Raw genomic sequence first — 21,579 nt, 5'->3', positions numbered from 1 at the left:
CCGTTCTGGAGATTTTATACATTTCTACTACATTTCTACCAACATTTCGGTCCCAATTTCAATCAAAAATTTTTTTGTAGATCGAATACCTTTGAAATTTTAAGAGATATCTCACACAAGAAACCATATTGTTTGTAGGATTTTCAAGCATTATCTTGGAGGCCACCGTAGCGCAGAGGTTAGCATGTCCGCCTATGACGCTGAACGCCTGGGTTCGAATCCTGGCGAGACCATTAGTAAAATTTTCAGCTGTGGTTTTCCCCTCCTAATGCTGGCAACATTTGTATAGTACACCCCTCTCCAAAGTGGTATCGCTCTGCGGTACGCCCTTCGGACTCGGATATGTGGTCTTTTTGTTTGTAACATTTTTTTTGCCAGAATAAGATGGACCGGCCTTGGGCTGGCAATGTTCCGTGTGATTTTAAAATTAATTGTCTTCTAAATTCTAAATAAGGGATATTATGGTCCATTTTTATACCCTCCATCATAGGATGGGGGTATACTAATTTCGTCATTTTGTTTGTAACTCCTCGAAATATTCCTCTGAGACCCCAAAGAGTATATATATTCTTGATCGTCATGTCAATTTAAGGCGATCTAGCCCTGTCCATCCGTCCGCTTATCTGTCGAAAGCATGCTAACTTTCGAAGGAGTAAAGCTAGCCGCTTGAAATTTTGCACACAAATACTTCTTATTAGTGTAGGTAGGTTGGGATTGTAAATGGGCCATATCGGTCCATGTTTTGATATAGCTGTCCAATAAACCGATCTTGGGTCTTGACTTCTTCAGCCTCTAGAGGGCGCAATTCTTATCCGATTTGGCTGAAATTTTGCACTACGTGTTTTGTTACGACTTCTAACAACTGTGCTAAGTACGGTTCAAATCGGTTCATAATCTGATATAGCTGTCATATATGCCGATCTTGAATCTTGACTTCTTGAGCCTCTAGAGGGCACAATTCCAATCCGATTTGGCTGAAATTTTGCATGAAATGGTTTGTTACGACTTCTAACAACTGTGCTAAGTACGGTTCAAATCGGTTCATAATCTGATATAGCTGTCATATATGCCGATCTTGAATCTTGACTTCTTGAGCCTCTAGAGGGCGCAATTCTAATCCGATTTTGGCTAAAATTTTGCATGAAGTGTTTTGTTATGATTTTCCACTACTGCGATAAGTGTGGTTCAAATCGGTCCATAATCTGGTATAGCTGTCATATAAGCCGATCTTGGGTCTTGACTTCTTGAGCCTCTAGAGGGCGCAATTCTTATCCGATTTGGCTAAAATTTTGCAATACGTGTTATGTTATGACTTCTAACAACTATGCTAAGTACGGTTCAAATCGGTTCATAATCTAATATAGCTGTCATATATGCCGATCTTGAATCTTAACTTCTTGAGCCTCTAGAGGGCGCAGTTCTTATCTGATTAATCTGAAATTTTGCATGAGGCGTTTTGTTATGACTTCCTACAACTGTGCTAAGTATGGTTCAAATCGGTCCATAACCTGATATAGCTGCCTTATAAACCGATCTTGAATCTTGACTTTTCAGCCTCTATAGGGCGCAATTCTTATCTGATTTGGCTGAAATTTTGCAATACGTGTTATGTTATGACTCCTAACAACTATGCTAAGTACGGTTTTAATTGGTCCATAACCTGATATAGCTGCTGTATAAATCGATCTGCGATCTTGACTTCTTGAGCATCTAGAGGTCGCAATTATTATCCGATTTGGCTGAAATTTTGTACAACGACTTCAACATACATGTCAATTAACTTCAACATACATGTCAATTATGGTCTGAATCGGCCTGTAGCCTGATACAGCTCCCATATAAACCGATCACCCTATTTTACTTCTTAAGCCCTTCTTATTTTACTTAGTAAAGGATCATTCTCTCGTCAATGCTGAGAAATGCACTGTGGGCTACATTTTTGAAACTTTTATTCAAAATGTCAAAAATTTGACGAACTTTGTACATCCTATCATCCTCATCTAGCTTAGAGTTATCAGCACAATGTAGATTCCGCAAAATGTCTTCAAATGCGTTTCTCCTCATTGACTTCAGTATTATCGGACAAATACCGTCTGAGTCGGAGTGGTCATATAAGAGACATTTTAAAAATAACTGTTGTAATGAAGTTCATAAGGCTTTAAAGCTTTGAGACAGGATGTTTCAAAACATTTGATTACCTCTTTAGCAAACAAGTAAACCATATTTCGGTTGGGAAATGAGGTTCGTGTATTTGCTAACCGGTTAAAAATGTTTGTTATTCTACCACCAGAGGGCAAGAAAGTTAATTTTAATGGTGGGTGTATTCGCTTAAAATGTATTGTATAAGTGTGGCAACGATATAAGTCTTTCAAAATGCCCAAAAGTACTACCAAAAATAAAAGTGGACCGATCTGGACAATATGGAAATCAAATGAAAGGTAGAGTAGAGTACGAATTTCATAATAAAAGATGGGTCCAAGTACTTGGGGGCAGCCCCAGCCCTAAAACCCCTTAATAAAGGTTTATTTGACTATCATGACATTACGGGACTCTAATGAAAGGTATTCGGGAGTAAATTACGAATATGGTCAGGAAGTAGAAATAGGCTTTATAATTTATTGATAACGGAAGGGGGCGGACCCTTCACCGTTACCCCCAAAACACCAACCAAAATCAAAAGTGGTCCGATAAGGACAATATGGGTATCAAATAAAAAGTATGAGGGAGTAGATAACGAATCTGGCATACAAATGCATGTCGAAGTACAGGGGGTCAACTCTACAAAAACGCCCAAATGGACATATTATCCAATCACGGATATATGAGACTCAGTTTGTTTGTTCTGTATAGACCGAAAAACGACAGAACCGATTTTCTCGAAATTTTCGCATATTGTGTAGATGGGTCTGGAAGGAAACACAGTCTATGTAATTTTTCGGTAACGAAAGGGGGACGGACCCTCCCCCTTATGCCAAAAACATAACCCAAAATCAAAAGTGGGCCGATCGGGACAATATAGGTATCAAATGAAAGGTATTGGAGAGTAGAATACGAATATGGTATTAAAATTTGAACCTAAGTACCACTCGGGCCGTCCAAACTCCCCCAAACAAACATATTGGATGTTCATTTCAATATGGGGCTTAAATGAAAGGTATTCGGGAGTAGATATCGAATGTGGTATTCAAAATCAGATCGATGCATAGGGAGTCACGCCAACCCTCAAAAACGCCATTAGACCGAATATGATTATATGATACATGGCTGAACCGGTTTTCTTAAAATTTTCATAGATTGTGTACGTTTGTCTAGAAGGCAACATAGGCTCTATAATTTTTAGATATCGGGTGGAGGCGGACCCTCCCCTTACCCCAAAAACTCCACCCATATCCGAAAGTGGTCCGATGGGCACAACAAGGGCATCAAATGAAAGGTATTGGACACCAGAAAACTAATATGGTGTTAAAATTTTGGTCCATGTACCCAGCGGGCCCCCCCAACCCTAAAACTCCTCTAAACAGATATATTCGAAATTCATGTCAATATGGGACTTAAATGAAAGGTATTAGACAGTAGATTACAAATATGGCATAAAGCATTTGGTCCATGTAATGGAAGGTCACCTACCCGCAAATACCCCCAAAAGGGCATATTAGTCGACCACGGCTATATGGGACTCAAATGAAAGGTATTAGGGACTAGAATATGATATTGAAATTTGTGTTCAAGTCTTGGTGGTTATTGGGTCATATGACAATATGGGGCTCAAATGGGAGGTATTTGAGAGTAGAAAACGAATTTGATATCCAATTTTGGAGCCAAGTGTTTTGGGGTACTTGGCTTCAAATTTCCGTTGGGAATAAAAAACGAATTTGATATCTATTTTCAGTGCAAAAGTGCCGGTGGCCGCCCCAGCCTCAAAATACCCTCCAAACGGTTCATATTTACCGGCCATGCAATATGGGGCTCAAATTAAAGGAAATTGGAAGTGCAGCACGAATTTGATATCCATATTTGAATTGAAATGTCTGAGGTGCCATTCCTCTCTTAACATTACCCTAAGGAAGAACACAACCACCAGGAACCGAGAAGGGGCAAATTATCACACATCAATGAGTGCTTTCCGATTCTAGTTTAAACTCAATGATAAGGGACCTTTTTTATAGCCGAGTCCGAACAGCGTCCCGCAGTGCGATACCTCTTTGGGGAAAATATTTTAAATGACCTTGCATGGCATTGTACCTAGCAAATGTCGCCAACATTAAACACCGCTTTGTTCGATGTTCTCGTGTGCGTGCATGAGCGGAGAACATGCGAGAAAGAAAAATAGCAGCAATGATAATGCAAACAAAAATCTGACATTTTAATACCGTTAAACCCGGCCGGCTGTTAACAGCTGCTCGCGTGAGACCACCTTTTTAAATCTGCCTTGGTCATCGCTCATCTGTTTATATTTTACATTCGCTATTGCCAATTGCCTTCAATAATAATAACGTTTTATGACCGACGCACGTCTTTATCTACATTAAGATAACACTGTTTTGAAAACTGCATTGTTGGCAGTGACTGTGTTGTTAATTTGTTTCGATAAGTTTCTGTTCTTTCATGCCTTAATTGCTGAATTCCTTGAGCCTCAACATGGCTGAATTTTTTTGAAGGTTGTCTCCCTTGTACAACAACATAACCATGTGGTGGTATCACCATCCTGCCATCAAGCTGATCGACATTTTGCAGACACAAATAAAGAAATTTGTGAGCGTGTGTGTGTACGTCTGCAGAAAGTGAGCGTACAAGAGCGGCGAATATGCGAAAGAAAAGATAATCACAAGAGAATGCAAACGAAAATCTGACATCTTAATACCGTCAAATCTGGCCGATTGTTCTTGTGAGACCACCTTTTAAAGTCCGCCTTAGAGCATCAGTTACCGTCTGTCTGTTGAAATCACGATACAGTCTTTAAAAATAGAGATATTGAGCTGAAACATTGCACAGATTCTTTTTTCTTCCATAAGCAGTTTAAGTTCGAAGATGGGCCATATCGGACAATATCTTGATATAGCCCCCTTATAGACCGATCGGCCGATTTAGGGTCTTAGGCCCATAAAACCCACATTTATTATCCGATTTTGCTGAAATTTGGGACAGTGAGTTGTGTTAGGCCCATCGACATCCTACTTCGATTTGGCCCAGATGGCTCTAGATTTGGATATAACTGTCATATGGACCGATCCTTCGATTTAGGGTCTTAGGCCCATCAAAGCTACATTTATTATCCGATTTTGCCAAAACTTGGGACAGTGAGTTGTTTTAGCCCCCTCGACATCCTTCGTTAATTTGGACTACATAAGTTCTGATTTGGATATAGCTGCCACATAGACCGATCATATGATTTAGCCTCTTAGGTCCATAAAATCCACATTTATTTTCCGATTTTGCCGAAATTTGAGACAGTGAGTTGTGTTAGGCCCTTCAACATCCTTCGTCAATTTGGCCCAGATCGTTCCAGATTTGGATATAGCTGCCATATAGACCAATCCGCCGATTTAGGGTCTTAGGCCCATAAAAGCCACATTTTTTATACGATTTTGCTGAAATTTGGGGCAGTGAGTTGTCTTAAGGCCCTCGATATACTTCTTTAATTTGGCTCAAATCGGTCCTGATTTGGATATAGCTGCCATATAGACCGATCCGCCGATTTAGGGTCTTAGGCCCATAAAAGCCACATTTATGGTCCGATTTTGCCAAAATTTGGGGCAGTGAGTTGTCTTAAACCCCTCGACATCCTTCTTAAATTTGGCTCAGATCGGTCCTGATTTGGATATAGCTGCCATATAGTCCGATCATCCGATTTAGGGTCTTAGGCCCATAAAAGCCACATTTATTATCCGATTTTGGTGAAATTTGGGGCAGTGAGTTGTCTTAAACCCCTCGACATCCTTCGTCAATTTGGCTCAGATAGGTCCTGATTTGGATATAGCTGCCATATAGTCCGATCATCCGATTTAGGGTCTTAGGCCCATAAAAGCCACATTTATTATCCGATTTTGGTGAAATTTGGGACAGAAAGTTATCTTAGGCCCGTCGACATCTTCCTTTAATTTGGCCCCGATCAGTTCATATTTGGATTTAGTTGACATATAGACCGATCTCTCGATTTAAGGTTTTGGGCTCATAAAAGGCGCATTTATTGTCCGATTTTGCCGAAATTTGAGACAGTGAGTTGTGTTAGGCCCTTCAACATCCTTCGTCAATTTGGCTCAGATCCGTCCAGATTTGGATATAGCTGCCATATAGACCTATCCGCCGATTTAGGGTCTTAAGCCCATAAAAGCCACATTTATAGTCCGATTTTGCCAAAATTTGGGGGAGTGAGTTGTCTTAAGCCCCTCGACATTCTTCTTCAATTTGGCCCAGATAGGTCCAGATTTGAATATAGCTGCCATATAGACGGATCTCTCGATCTAAGGTTTTGGGCTCTTAAAAGGCGCATTAGTAATCCGATTTCTCTGAAATTAGTCCTAGATCGGTTCAGATTTGGTTGTAGCAGCCATATAGACCGATCTCCCAGTTTAAATTGTTGGTCCCATAAAAGGCGCAATTTATAATCCAAATTCACTGAAATTTTACACAGTGTTTGTTGTTAGGCTTTTCAACATCTTTGTCTTTTGTGGTTCAGATCGGTCTATATTTGGATATAGCTATCAAAAATACCAATATTTTGTTCTACAAAATTGAACAATGACTTGTACTTGTTAGACCACTCAATGTTCGTGCCGAATTTGGTCCAAATCGGACCATATTTCGATACAGCTGCTATGGGGGCATACATTATGCATTTTCACCAAATTATGAAGAACGGTGGTTTACCCACATACCCGTTGTTGTTGTTGTAGCAGTGTGTTGTACACTGAGTCGGCAGCCCTTGCCGATGAAGGACTTCATCGGGTCAATCCGGTACGTACAACCGGCTGCCATGGGATTGCACATATACCCGTGGGCTGGGGTGATGGGATTCCAAAGTTCAGCTCGGCCGTTAGGTTCGGCCTTTTTACTTGTTTTAAATAATTTTATCTTCAAATTTTAATGCTCGTTAGTTCCTATTTCAATGGTGGAAAGTTAAAAGTGAACTTATACTCTGTAAAAACAATTTCTTAGCTGTTAAGAAATTATTGAACTTGTAATGAGTGTATAGTTCCTATCCATTGTAGGAAGTTCAATATTTCTCAAATTTAGTTCATTTTAACTAGTGTTGAGGTTCAACATTTTTTGAGTGTAGACTTGCATTTGGAATGCATATTGTTCAAATATGCATTCCAAATAATAAACATAGCCCAACCTAGTATTGCAAGCATCGACTTTTCGCAAATGGCTACAAATTTGCTTCCATCCCACCAAAATCCCACTTTCATTAGTCCTGCTGAGTTGGTAGCGGGCTCGGTGGATCATCAACTGTTATCCCTTCACCCTTTAATAAAACACATATTTTACGCACTTCTTTTGTTAAGTTTATTGTACTTTTTTTTTTTTAAATAATTTTTCACATGTTTTCGGTTTTAATAATTTTGCTGTTGTTGTTGTTTTTTTTTATTATTATATATCATCATTTGATGTTGGATTTTATTAGTGTTTTATTTTAAATAAAATGACTTGATTGGTTTTTTTTAATGAATTTATTTCTCAATATATGTTATGTATAATTTTTTAATAGATTTTCTATTCATTCAAAGTATCATCGCCTTTATCAATAATAACAGATTTTTTTTTTGACTAAAGCAGTTTTTTTTTAATTTTTTTGTGACATTTTTTTTTAATTTTTTTAAATACAGTCTACGTTTTATATTTTATACTAAATATCGGGGTTTTTTTTGTTTTACTTATTGAATTTGGTTTTACTTCCTCTTTGTTTGAGTTGTAACTGAAGTATTTGGGGTTGACGCCATAGTGTATTGTTAAATACATTTGTTGTTGTTGTTATTTAATATATATTAAGTTGCTTGATTAATAAGAGATGAAGGGTGGGGAGGGGAAGGAAGGTATTAAAGAATTAAACATTAATTTTTTTTAGATAAGGTAGTTTTTTTTTTTTTTTTGTTTTTAAGAGTTGGAATTTTAGGTAATATTTTTTTTTAAAGATTTTTCATAAAATTGTGGGAGTGATGTGTTTACGGTTTTAGGATTTCCAAGAGGTCTCATAGATGTAATATTTTCAACATTATTATTTTCTTAGATTTTTTTGGGATGGTTTTCAACTTGTTTTGGTTTTTGTTTTTTTTTTTTATAAATATAATAGACTTAACATAATGTATATGTACGTGTATATATAAACTATTCATGAATAACAACAATTTCTCTTTAGTTTAATTAAATATAGTTTTCTTTTTTCTGTGTATTTTTTTTTTTTTTTTTTTTTTTTGGATATATTTTCCAAAGTTTTATATTTTTCCTTCTTAAAATACTTAAATTTTACAATTAAAATATTTTTTTTTTAAATATATTTCCTTTAGCTTTCCTCTTCTACTGAGCTTAGTTTAGGTTTGTTTTCAATCGCTTTTGTCATTATGCGAATGGTATTAGTGCGGTTCTTGCATTCACTTAACTGTTTTTTTTTTTGTAGTTTGTCTGTTAGTCAGGTTAGAATGTTTGTTTTCATATGTAATTTTGGCTGAATTCGGTTTTTAAAAATATATTTTTTTAGTTGTTGTTGTTGTAGTTATTGCTGCTCTTTGTTATACTTCTTCCTTCTGCATACTTTTGTGACATGGTGTAAAAAAATATGAAATGAAATTAAAATAAGAAAAAAACAATTTTTGTTTTTTCTTTATGTCTTCTGTATTCTATAATAAATTATGTTTTACTGTTTTAGTTTTCTTGGTGTTTTTGAAACTCAAAAAAGTTGATTTTTTTGTTTTCTCCATTATGCTTTATTTCCATTTGTTCTTGTTGGTTTTGTTGCTGTAAATAAATTTTTAACGGTGGTTTCATTTGGTTTTTGTGTGTGTTTGGTTTTCATATATACTCTATCATATTTTCTTCTGTTTCTAAGTTATATTCATATATGCTTTTCTTTTGTCAATATGTTTGTAGTTGTTAATTTTTTAGAATTTCCCCTAAAATTTTCTTTAGTGTTGCGGTTTTCTTTAATGTTTTTTTTTTTTTTTTTGATTTTATGCCTTTTCATTTTCTTCCTTTTCTCAGTGTAGTAGAATGCTTGAGTTAAATGTAGATTCTCTGTAGTTAGCTTTCTTTCTTGTATAGGATAGTTTAGCTTGTTATTTTTTATATTTCGGTAATGTAGTTTTTAGTTTAATTCTTTTTTCTTTTATAATAAATATTGATATTAAAGATTAAATATAATATGATTTATTTTTTTATTGGAAAAATTGTCCTTAACAACCGGTAGTATTTAATCAATTTTATGTATGTTTTGTTTTATATGAATTCAAATAGAATGTGTTGTATGTTGGGTATGCATAGCTCTTTTGAAGGGTTTTTCTTTTATTTCTTAGGCTTGGGAAATTTCATATGAAAAGGTTATACAAAAAAGTTTGAATTCTTTTGAATAATGAACATTTTTTATAATTTTAACTATAATTTTCTTTAAAATTTTCTTTTAAGGAAAATTTAAAAAAAAAGTCATATATCTTCATTAGGGATTGGCCAAATTAGCTGCACACATGAATTTGCTTAACACAGGGTTAAAGGCCATCAAAAATCCTTGCTTAGACACCTAATGGTTTCTTTGTATCAATTCATTTGTAAAAAAAGGAAAATTGTATCTTCAAAGCTTCGAGAATGTTATAAAAAAATTTTCAAGTCAAGTATCTTCATTAGGGATTGGCCAAATTGGCTGCACACATGAGTTTGCTTAACACACGGTTAAAGGAATTCCTTGCTTAGACACCTAATGGTTTCCTTATATCAATTCAATTTGTTAAAAAAGGGAAAATCCTATCTTCAAAGCTAGGCGAATGTTATAAAAAATTTTCTTCATTAGGGATTGGCCAAATTAGCTGCACACATGAATACGCAAAACACACGGTTAAAGGCCTTCAAAAATCCTTGCTTAGACACCTAATGGATTCTTTGTATCAATTCATTTGTAAAAAAAGGAAAATTGTATCTTCAAAGCTTCGAGAATGTTATAAAAAAATTTTCAAGTCAAGTATCTTCATTAGGGATTGGCCAAATTAGCTGCACACATGAATTTGCTTAACACACGGTTATAGGCCTTCAAGAATCCTTGCTTAGACACCTAATGGTTTCTTTGTATCAATTCATTTGTAAAAAAAGGAAAATTGTATCTTCAAAGCTTCGAGAATGTTATAAAAAAATTTTCAAGTCAAGTATCTTCATTAGGGTTTGGCCAAATTAGCTGTACACATGAGTTTGCTTAACACACCATTAAAGGCCATCAAAAATCCTTGCTCAGACACCTAATGGTTTCTTTGTATCAATTCATTTGTTAAAAAAAGGGAAAATTATATCTTCAAAGCTAGGCGAATGTTACAAAAAATTTCAATTCAAGTATCTTCATTAGGGTTTGGCCAAATTAGCTGCACACATGAATATGTTAAACACACGGTTAAAGGCCTTCAAAAATCCTTGCTCAGACACCTAATGGTTTCTTTATATCAATTCAATTTATTAAAAAAAAAGAAAATTTTATCTTCAAAGCTTCGAGAATTTTATAAAAAATGTTCAAGTCAAGTATCTTCATTAGGGATTGGCCAAATTAGTTGCACACATGAGTTTGCTTAACACACGGTTAAAGGCCTTCCTTGCTTAGACACCTAATGATTTCTTTGTATCAATTCATTTGTTAAAAAAATTGGAAATTGTATCTTCAAAGCTAGGCGAACGTTATAAAAAATTTTCTTCATTAGGGATTGGCCAAATTAGCTGCACACATGAATACGCAAAACACACGGTTAAAGGCCTTCAAAAATCCTTGCTCAGACACCTAATAGTTTCTTTGTATCAATTTATTTTGTTAAAAAAAGGGAAAATTATATCTTCAAAGCTAGGCGAATGTTACAAAAAATTTTCAATTCAAGTATCTTCATTAAGGTTTGGCCAAATTAGCTGCACACATGAATACGCAAAACACACGGTTAAAGGCCTTCAAAAATCCTTACTCAGACACCTAATGGTTTCTTTGTATCAATTCTTTAGTTAAAAAGAGGGAAAATTATATCTTCAAAGCTAGGCGAATGTTACAAAAAATTTTCAATTCAAGTATCTTCATTAGGGTTTGGCCAAATTAGTTGCACACATGAATTTGCTTAACGCACGGTTAAAGGCCATCAAAAATCCTTGCTTAGACACCTGATGGTTTCTTTGTATCAAATCATTTGTTAAAAAGGGAATATTATATCTCCAAAGCTAGGCGAATATTATAAAAAATTTTCAAGTCAAGTATCTTCATTAGGGATTGGCCAAATTAGCTGCACACATGAATATGTTAAACACACTGTTAAAGGCCATCAAAAATTCTTGTTCAGACACCTAATGGTGTCTTTGTATCAATTCATTTGTTAAAAAAAAGGAAATTTTATCTTCAAAGCTTCGAGAATTTTATAGAAAAGGGTTTATAAAAAGTTATTTTTAAGACTTAAGCTTTTTTCAAATGTTAACGTATTTTTAATATCTCAATAAATTATGGTATTTAAACCGCTCTTTGTAAAAAACTCTTAATTTTTGTGCTGTTCAAAAAAAAAAAAACATATCTGAACTTATTTTCAATTCATTCAACAATTTCATCATTAGGGATATTTTTTCTTTTTTTTTGGAAAATTAATTTGCACACATGATGATGATTGAGAGAAAGTTGAAGGCCATCAAAAACCTTAAATCAGATTTGCAAAAAAATGTTTGTATCAATTTGTTTTTGAAAATGGCAGTATGTTTTATCATTTCTGCTTGGAGACATTAAAAAAAAAGAAAAGTAACAGATAGCTACACTTATTTTTGGCAAATTATTCAGCACACATAAGCATGGCTTGAACAAAATAAAATGCCATTAAAAATGCTAATTTAAACATGTTAAGACTTCTTGGAATCAACTTGTTTGTGAAAATAAGGGCCTGTTTTATCATTTCTAATTAGAAATCAAATATTTTTAAGACAAATTTTTTGGTAAAATCCAAACATTTTGACACTGCACACATAAATCAGATAAATTTTTTGTAAAACAAAACGCTCTAGTTGAAATCATATTGTTCACAATGTGATCATATCAATTCTTTTCAGTGAATAGGAATCAAATATTGAAAACGACATGTTCTTGGAGAAAAAAGTTTCTGAGACAAAAATTTTCAGCCTTAGTGGAGAATGGTTGCACTCAAAAACCAGTGCAGCGTAATTTTATAGATCAAGAAATACTTGAAATAGTTATCGTTAGATGAACTCAATGTGAATTCATTTTTGTGAAATAATTACAAAGAAATCAAAATTTGTTACAGAAAAACATTAATGGTAAAATCCTAATTTTTGGCTAAATTGGCTGCACACAATACAAAGTTTAGCATTTTCTTAAAGAAGAAGCTACAATAGACGCTTCACTGTCCACAATATTACTGTAACAATTCGTTGTATGAAATAACAACAAAAAATTTTAAGAAATTTTCTTTGAAAGCAGGATTTTTGTATATAAAGCTGTGAAAAACTTCTTGTTTGGATTAGAAAACTACTGCACACAGAAATCATTGCAACATAGTTTAATAGAAGAAGCAATGCTTTAAACTGTTCTTGTCTCAAAAATTAGCCATCAATTCATTCATGTTAAAAAATGCCAGGGAATTTATAAAAAAAAACTCAATGTCAATTCATTTCTGTGAAATAATTATAAAGAAATCAAAATTTGTTAAAGAAAACCATTATTGGTAAAATCCAAATTTTTGGTTACATCGGCTGCACACAATACAAGTTTCAGCATTTTCTTAAAGAAGAAACTACAATAGACGCTTCACTGTCCACAATATCATCATATCAATTCGTTTTGTTAAATAATAACAACAAATTTAAAGAAATTTTCTTGAAAAACAGGATTTTTGTATATAAAGCTGTGAAAAACTTCTTGTTTTGATTAGAAAACTATTGCACACAGAAATCAATGCAACATAATTTAATAGAAAAAGCAATGCTTTAAACAGCTTTTATCTCAAAAATTCACAATCAATTCATTTCTGTTAAATAATAACAGGGAATTTTTAAAAAAAAAAATTGGCTTCAAATTGTGTTAATACAATTAATTTTTTTTTTGCTAAAATCTTCTGCACACATAAACAAGCAAAGCATTTCCTAACAGAAAAGCTTTCAATAAACTCTGAACTTTTCACATTATAGCTGTACCAATTCGTTAGTCAGCAAAAAATGTGAAAGTTACTTTTTGCTTTTGGATTTTTTCCTTATTCAAAAACGGTAAATTTTTTTTGGTAAAATCTTCTGCACACATAAACAAGCAAAGCATTTCCTAACAGAAAAGCTTTCAATAAACTCTGAACTTTTCACATTATAGGTGTACCAATTCGTTTTTCAGCTAAAAATGTGAAGGCGACATTTTGCTTTTGGATTTTTTTTTTAATTCAAATGTTGTAAAACCTCTTTGGTTTTACACCTGCACACAAACACAGGATTAGTATTTCCTGAAAGGAAAAGCTCCAGTTAATGCTTAAACACTCATGGCTATACTTTATCAGTTCGTATTCCTTAAAGAACAATACAAATTGATTATTGGTTTCTCTTGGAAAACCCTTTTTCAAAGATTTTCTTTAGACTAAAGCTGAGTTCAACGCCGTTTTTTGATATTTTTGAATTTTGAAAACTGCTGGAAATATTAGAAAGACAATTTTTAAACTTAAAACACATCTTATGACATTGGTCAGGAAACTTTTTTTTAACATTACTAAAAAAACATGTTTTAAAATTCAGAAATCATAGTGATGTTATATTAAATTTCTGATAATTCTTTTTGTTTTTAAAAATCAAAAAATTTGCCATTTACTTAAGTTTATTTACTGCCGAAGTAAAGCATTACATTTTTTTTATTAAAAATAATATTAAAAACTTTTCTTATGAAAAGTTTTAAAAATTTGAGTATAGTTGTATTCATTATGGTTTGCACTCAGAGAAATAAGTTTTGAGTGTAGTAATAAATTCTCATTATTCAGTTTGTTCACTTGGATAGTTTTTAAAAATATTATCGTTTTAGGGGTTAATCAATGCGAAGACAAAAAGTTGTATTTCATTAAATATTTTTCTTAAGCTTTAGTTTATTTCGGAAAAATTATCATATATATAAAACTCTTGAACTAAAAATTAGAATTTAATGCATAGTCCACTTTGTAATCTCAGAATTTGAATGATGGCCATGGTAGCCAAAGCTCTTATATATAGCATAAGATTGAATATGTAAATAAATAAAATAAATAACCTTAAAAAAAAAGAAAAAGTTAAATAAAAATTTTACAAGTTTCCCATTTAAATGTAAAAATGGTAAAAAAAATAAAAATTTCCCCTTTGGGAAAAAATAATAATGTAAAAAAAAAAAAAATTATATCGATTAAAATGAATATATGTTGGTTCTTGATACAAAATCAATTTGTTATTAGTCACCATTATAAAAGTTTTTGTTTCATATATATATATTGATCAAAATTATAGTAAATATTATACGACATTTATTGAAATAACATTTATAAAATTTAAGCAAAGAACATTTACATATATATTTTTTTGTGAATTTTTAATATTATATTTTATATTTTTTTTGTTAATTTTTTTTTATGATTTTTTTTTTTAATTTCTTATTTATTTATGTTTATTCATAATAAGTAATGGTGAAATAACAAAGACAAGCATAATTAGATGTTATGTTTTGGTTTTATTATTTTTGTGTTTTTTTTTTTTTTTGTTTTAATAGACACCGACATTTATAATAATTTTATTTTTTATATATGTATATATTTGTTTTTGGTTATATTGTATAATGTTGTTATATAATGAATTTGACTAAAAATACATTTGCTTAATTTTTGTGTGTAATTTCTTGAGTTTTATTTAGTTATGTTTTTTTTTTACTTCTTACTCTCTATAAATGGATGATCATATAGAATATTTGAATAAATTATTTTTTAATTATTAAAAAAAAATAATTTCATCATAAAATGAAAATTTCCGGTCTTATTTAAGAACTTTTAATAAAAAAAAAATCGTATCACACTTTTGGGGCTCTGTTGTAAAGCATGTACGATATGACGACTTAAGGTCTGTGGTTTGGTGGTAGTTTAATTCCTTTGGGGTTTTTTTTTTATATATAGATTTTGTTGTCTAGAGGAAATTTCCATTTTACAAGTACTTCATTATAAGGAAACTTGTTTTGGTAATAAAAAATTAAAAAAAAAAAAATATTTTTATAATAAAAAAAATATGACAAATATAAATTATTTCAATAATGGAAAAAAATGTTTTCCTTCTCATATTCCTTGGAAAATTCTGAAAAAAGACAAATTTTAAAATGGGTAGGGACTATGCTTAACATTGTTGGAAAAATGTTAGAAAATATGTTAAATAAAAAAAAAATATTTTTTTTTGCTCATTATGCTTAACTTGTTGGGAAATGTAAGAAAATATGTTAAATAAAAAAAAAATTGATTTTTTGTAAAAAAAAAAAAAAAATTAAAAAAAAAATTAAAAAAAAATTTTGTTTTTTAATAATTATGCTTAACTTGTTGGAAAAATGTAAGAAAATATGTTAAAGAAAAAAAGTTATTTCGTTACAAAAAAATAATTAAAAAAAATTTTTTTTTTTACTAATTAGAAAATATGTTAATAAAAAAGAAATAAAAAAAATTTTTTTGCTAATTATGCTTAACTTGTTGGAAAATGTAAGAAAATATGTTAAATAAAAATAATGGATATTTTTTACATCAAAAAAAAAATTTAAAAAAAAATATTTTTTTTTTGCTAATTATGCTTAACTTGTTGGAAAATGTAAGAAAATATGTTAAATAAAAAAATAGTTATTGTTATTTAAGACCTTAAAAACAGAAAGAATATATGCTTTCCTGATTAAAAAATTTTTTAAAAACAAAAATTGTTTCTATCCCAAGTGAGACAAATGAATTTGATTTTATATTCCTTACTAATTGTTTTTAAAAAATAGTTACAAAAGTTTAATTGCTTTACTTCTGAAATTTTTATAAAAATTTAATATGTGTTTGTTCTTATTTTGTGTGCTTTAGATTTTTTTTTTCAATTTATTATTATTTAATAAAATATTAAATTAAAGTACCTTTTACATGGCTTTACTTTTACACAATTTAAAAAAATAAAATCTAAAATACAAATTTTAAAATTTTATTTTTTTTTTAGAATTTTGAAATTTTTTAAAACATTTTTTTTTTGCCTTTTGAAAATGTTTGGTTTATTTCTCAAAGCTCTGTGTTTTTGTAGTTCTTTTCCCTTTTATTTATATATTTTTAATTCTATTTAAGAGTTTTCTCTTTTTGTTTTTCTTTTGTTTCATAGATTTCTATTGGTTTTTCTTTATATCGCTTGTTGTCTATTTTTCTTGAATTCCTAATTTTTGCTAGTATATTTTTCATTTTGAAGAGTTTCTTTCTTTTTTCTTTTGTATAAATAATTTTGTTTGCTTTAATATTAGTTTTCAATTTGTTTGTTATCATATATACCACCATAATCTTTAGAGCTAGTTTTTTTTTTATGGAAATAGTCATAAAATAGATTTGTCTTAACAGAGTTTCAGGTGTAACAGCAAAAGTTGACAAAGGTTTGAAGGTATGAGAACATAAGTAAAGAAATAAAAACACTTAAATAAAGCTTGGCAGCTTTCTAAAGAAAGGACTTACAAATTTTATATGCACAAATTTTATATGCACATTTAGTGTACTCTCCGTTACAGAATCAAACAAAATTCAATCGATAACAAAATACCAAACCATAATAATAACAAATATCTAACAAAACGCGAATAACAAAAAAAAAAAACGAAACATACCCATAACATCCTAAGCCAATAACAACAATCACCAACATCGCCATAGTTACTCTCCACTGCAATCAATCCCAAAAAAACAAATCAACAATGCCGTGACGCTACAACGAATGAATTCACCACACTTCACCACACCTATTGCTTCTCCATGAGTTCTAAGCCAATAACAACAATCACCATCATCACCATAGTTACTCCCCACTGCAATCGATCCCAAAACAACAAATCAACCATGCGGTGAAGCTACCACTCTGCTCTCACTGAGATGACAAGCAGAAACGAATAAATTCACGACACAAAGGGCTTTTATGTCTCCTGTCTGTCTTAACCAGACATGCAGAGATGCTGTCAAATCGAAAGAGGTGGCATTCAGGAACTGGCGCTTGGATAGAAATGCCAATACTGAACTGTTGCTCAAACAGGCAAGATTTTCGTGTACCAATGTGCTTAGGCTCGAAAATTTTCTTTACGAACACCGTCTGCCTACTAAGGTTCTTGCTTCTCCATGAGGAAATAAGAGAAAGGGTAGTTCTTCATCTATTCCAACTCTTGTTAAGGGCGATCAAATGTTCGCTGACCCGGTTGAAAAGGCTAACCTGGCGAATTATCGTCCGATTGCGATATGCTCCGCTCTCTCTCTCTCTCCATCTTGTGAAGTATTTAGAGTCCAATGGCCTTCTTAGCGACCAACCGTATGGGTTCCGCAGAGATCGTTCTACCGGCGACCTCATGACACTTCTGTCGGAATGTTGGAGTAACTCAATTCACCAGTTTGGTGAGAGTAAGGTTATGGCTCTGGATATCTCCAAGGCATTTGGTAGGGTCTGGCACGATGCACTGCTATCAAAGCTTGTCGAATTTGGTGTCGGTAATAGCTTCGTTCGATTTATTTCGAGCTTTCTCAGAGATCGCACTATTCGAGTCGTTATAGATGGATTCTCATCCAATGAGCACAAATTGACCGCAGATATACCCCAGGGCAATGTGCTTTCTCCTTCTCTTTTTTCTGATTTTCATCAACGATCTGTTGGGTCAGACATCGAATCCGATCTCCTCATTTGCGAATGACAGTAATCTCTGTCATTCGTACTCATTCGACCATAGGCCGAGTTTTCGAGAGATTGAGGACAAGAGGCGTGTTATGGACGATACACTTTGTCAGGATTTGCTGGACATTTCTGAGTGGGGTCGAATGAATAGAGTAGATTTTAATGCACGGAAGACTCAGTGCTGCTTGTTGTCACACAAACGAATCGCTGATCCATTACGATCATCTTTGGCAGATCAACGGTGTAGATGTTGAGCAATCAGAAGCTCTTGATGTTCTGGGCATGAAAAAACAAAGTGATGTCCTGTGGGTATTTGAAGTGTCGAAAGAAGCATTCAAGTGTTTAGGCTTTCTTAAACGGTTAACGAATTACTTCACTCCGTCTGATCTTCTTAACATCTACACCATTTTCATAAGGCCGAAAATGGAGTGCAAGTCACATCATCCCTGGAGCAACTGGACCGTGTACAGAGGAGAGCGATGGCGGTGATTGGGGACAGTGGGAAATCCAACTCTATTGACTCTTTTCATCATTGTCGCAATGTGTGTTGTTTGGCGCTGTTTTATCTGTACTTTCATGTGTGTATTCGTCTGATATTAGTCTTCTTATTCCTCATGTAAGGATGTATGTCAGGGATACTAGACATTCCAGGAACTCACACCCGTTTGTAATTGATTGGCCAGCGGACCGCACAATGCATTATAGAGAGAATTCTTATTTCGCCCGGATATTGAGTGGCCTCATAGGTACAAGTCATTGTTCAATTTTGTAGAACTAAATATTGGTCATTACACCAATCTGAACCATGTACGACACGAATGTCGAATAGCCTAACAAAAGTTACTGTGTGAAATTTCAGCGGAAACGGATTATAAATGTGCCTTTCATGGGGCAAAGACGTTAAATCGAGAGATCGGTCTATATGGCAGCTATATCCAAATCTTGACCAATCTGGGCCAAATCGGCTAAATCGGGTAATAAATGTGCCTTTTATGGGGCAAAGACTCGAAATCGAGAGATCGGTCTATATGGCAGCTATATCCAAATCTGGATCGATCTGGATCATATTGCAGAAAGATGTCGACGGGCCTTACACAACTCACTGTCCTAAATTTTGGGAGAATCGGACAATAAATGCGCCCTTTATGGGTCTAAGGTCTTAAATCTTGAGAACGGTCTATATGGCAGCTATATCGAAATCTGGACCAATACCCTCACTTTTAGAAGATACGAAATATTTTCCTTATACACCTTGGCATTTAAGTAACCTTACATGGGTATTATGGATGGGTAATGGTATTTTATAAATACACATATCATTTATAGGGTTTGCAAAATCAATTGTGTTTTGTGTCTACATTAAAAGATAATTTGCGACCTATAGGAATGACCTGGGCACAAAAAATGTTCGCCATAACTTTTTCTATGTGCTGCACACACCAATGTGCTTTTTGACATACCAAAGGCCAGTTGTTAGTCTACAGAAGACTTGTCATGGTTTTATTATATCAATTCGTTTGCACCAATGGTACATCTTATTATAATTGCCATTAAAGTTGAATTTCGGAAGTAGTTTCTTTACAAACTACCCATAAACTCTGATGCACACATCAATCACCCAAATGCATTATGAAAATACATCATCTTTTAAATACAAAACACAAGAAAGAATTGCTGAATCAATTCTTTTGCACTTTTAAATGGATATTTAATATAAGTCCTTAGATACGCAATAATTGCACACACTAAGTATTTTTCTTTACAAACTACTCTTAATCTCAGATGCACACATCAATCATTGAAATGCATTATGAAAATACAGCATCTTTTAAATACAAAACACAAGTAAGAATTGCTGAATCAATTGTTTTGCACTTTTAAATGGATATTTAATATAAGTCCTTAGGTACGCAATGATTGCACACACTAAGTATTTTTCTTTACAAACTACGCATAAACTCTGATGCACACATCAATCACTTAAATGCATTATGAAAATACAGCATCTTTTAAATACAAAACACAAGTAAGAATTGCTGAATCAATTCTTTTGCACTTTTAAATGGAAATTTAATGTAAGTCCTTCGATGCGCAATGGCCAATATAAACATTTCAACTTTATTTATTAATATGACTGGACACACTAAGTATTTTTCTTTAAAAACTACTCATAAACTCTGATGCACACATCAATCACTCAAATGCATTATGAAAATACATCATCTTTTAAATACAAAACACAAGTAAGAATTGCTGAATCAATTCTTTTGCACTTTTAAATGGAAATTTAATGTTAGTCCTTCGATGCGCAATGGCCAATATAAACATTTCAACTTTATTTATTAAAATGATTGCACACACTAAGTATTTTTCTGATGCACACATCAATCACTCAAATGCATTATGAAAATACAGCATCTTTTAAATACAAAACACAAGTAAGTGTTGCTGAATCAATTCTTTTGCACTTTTAAATGGAAATTTAATGTTAGTCCTTCGATGCGCAATGGCCAATATAAACATTTCAACTTTATTTATTAATATGACTGCACACACTAAGTATTTTGACATATTCCTAATGCCCGATGACTATCTTTATAAGAGTTAAATTAGTTTTTGCAACATCAATTCGTTTGCTTTACTAATTGTATAAGGAAAGATCAGGAATTTTTGGATTTGATATGATGTACTTGCAAAAGTATGTATATACATCCATATGAGCATACACAGCGAAAAAGATTCATTAAGAAGCTCAAAAAATGAATGAGTTTTGAACTCAAACAAAATGGGCAATCTTGGATACTCAACATTTATTTGGAAAACATGCATAGTTAGTTATTATCCTTTAAAAACTTTCAAACTTTTATTTCATTCATTCAAACTTTTGTCAACTCTTGTTGTTGTATTCTATTTCTTCAACATTTCTTTAGCAAATAGTTCAACAGTATTATCATATCATCATATATTTAAGATGCAATAAACTTCTTCACGTCTTCTTTTACTAAAATTCAGCCACCTTAATGTTTCTCTATAGTTTCTTTCTTCATTCAAAAGTTTGCATTTGCACTCACTCAGCATAGCAGTTGGGCTGCATGTCCAATAGTTTCATAACTGATCACCACATTCGTTCTCTTAAAGTAAATTGGTTTTTAATTATTATTTGTTTGTTGTCCATTAAACTAAAACATTAATACTATTCTCAAAAATAATGCCTTAATGTACTAATAGTATTTTTTTTTCTTCTAACATTGTTATGCCTTCATATTCGTTCTCTTCTCTTTTTTTGTGGTTTTAAAGAACATTTCTCAAAAAAATAAATTTAAACCAAGGTAGCCGTTGTTGGGTTTTGACAGCTTTCATCACACATTGTATCATTTTATAATTTCAGTTTTTCAGATAAGATTTTTGAAAAGATTTTTTATTTTTTCTTCAATTATTTCATGATTTCAGCAATTTAGTGTTTCTAAGTAAGTAGTATCTTATGCTTTATATTGGCTTTGTTCATTGTTCTTTATT

This window comes from Stomoxys calcitrans, chromosome 4 (assembly GCF_963082655.1).
Source record: "Stomoxys calcitrans chromosome 4, idStoCalc2.1, whole genome shotgun sequence".
NCBI lineage: Eukaryota > Metazoa > Arthropoda > Insecta > Diptera > Muscidae > Stomoxys > Stomoxys calcitrans.
Note: the sequence above shows the minus strand (reverse complement) of the source record.